Source organism: Orycteropus afer, unplaced genomic scaffold (genome assembly GCF_000298275.1).
Source record: "Orycteropus afer afer isolate SDZICR_OR568_19922 unplaced genomic scaffold, OryAfe1.0 scaffold00160, whole genome shotgun sequence".
Lineage (NCBI taxonomy): Eukaryota > Metazoa > Chordata > Mammalia > Tubulidentata > Orycteropodidae > Orycteropus > Orycteropus afer.
In genome coordinates, this window is record NW_006921747.1 from 5,226,662 (window position 1) to 5,228,392 (window position 1,731).

Below are 1,731 nucleotides of genomic sequence, written 5' to 3' on the forward strand. Positions count from 1 at the left end.
CACTTGACTGCTAACCAGAAGGCTGGCGGTTCAAACCCACCAGCCACTCCTCAGAAGGAAGGTTGGGCAATCTACTTCGGTAGTGATACTGCCTGGGAAACCCAAGGAGGGGTCGCTATGAGTTGTGGCTGACTCATCAGCACATAACAGCAGCAACAACAACAACATTGTGATTTGGGTAAAAGTTTACAGAGCAAACTGGTTTTCCATTCAACAATTCATACACTTTTTCATGTCATTGATTACAGTCCCCACAAGGTAACAGCCCTCTTCCCATTTCCTTCCGGTACTTAACTTTTGCATTTACCCTACTTTCTTATCCCTTCCAGCCTTCTGAGCTTTATCTCTGGGCAAATGCTGTCCTTTTGATCTCAAATGACTGATTGTTCTAAGAAGTGTGAACCTCCCTGGTGTTGTTTTTCACCTTAGAGGCCTGTCTATTGTTTGGCTGAAATCTGAGCCGCAGGGATCCTGCCAACTCCTTGATTTTGGCTTCTAGCCTCTAGAACTGTGAGAGGATAAATATTGGTTGTTTTAAATCACCCAGTTTGTGGTAATTTGTAAGAGCAGTCCTAGGAAAATAATGTTGTTAGGTGCTGTTGGTTACACTCATAGAAACCTCATGTACAACAGAATGAAACACTGCCTGGTCTTGTGCCATCCTCACAATCTTTGCTACATTTGAGCCCATTGTTTCACCACTGTGCAATCCATCTCATTGAGCTGTTGCTGTTGCTGTTATGTGCCATCGAGTCAGACCTGACTCATAACGACCCCTCCTTGGGTTTCCGAGGCGGTATCACTACGGAAGTAGATTGCCCAACCTTCCTTCCAAGGAGTAGCTGGTGGGTTTCAACCACCAGCCTTCTGGTTAGCGTTAGGCACGAGGCATCTTCCTCTTTTTTGCTGATGCTCTACTTTATCCTTCTTCAGGGACTGGTCCAAAGTGTGAGAGGTAAAGTCTTGCTATCCTTGCTTCTAAGGAGCATTCTAGCTGTACTTCCTCCAAAACTTATTTGTTCATTCTTCTAGCAGTCCATGGTACTTACAGTATTCTTTTCCAACACCACAATCAAATTCTTCTGAAGTCTTGCTTATTCATTGTCCATATTTCACATGCATATAAAGCTGTTGAAAAGACCAGGGCTTGGGTCAGGCACACCCTAATCTTTAAAGTGACATCTTTGCTCTTTAACATTTTTGTTTGTTAGGTGCCATTGAGTCAGCTCTAATTCCTACTGACCCTATGTACAACAGAACAAAACCCTGCTCGTTCCTGTGCCAGCCTCACAATTCTAGCTATACCTTAGCCCTTCATTACAACCACTTTTTCAATCCATATCATTGGTCTTCCCCTTTTTCACTGACCCTCCACTTTATCAAGCATGATATCCTTCTCCAAAGAATGGTCCCTTCTGACAACATGATGAAAGTAGGTGAGACAAAGTCTGGCCATTCTTACTTCCGAGGAGTATCCTGGCTGAACTTCTCCCAGGACAGATTTGTTCATTCTTCTGGCAGTCCATGTACTTTCAGTATTCTTCGCCAATTTGTTGTTGTTGTTGTTATTTGCCATGGAGTCAGCCCCCACTCATATAGCGACCCCTCCTTGGGTTTCCGAGGCAGTATCACTATGGAAGTAGGAATGCCCAACCTTCCTTCCGAGGAGTGGCTGGTGGGTTTGAACCTCCAGCCTTCTGGTTAGCAGTCAAGTGCCTTAGGCACTATGCT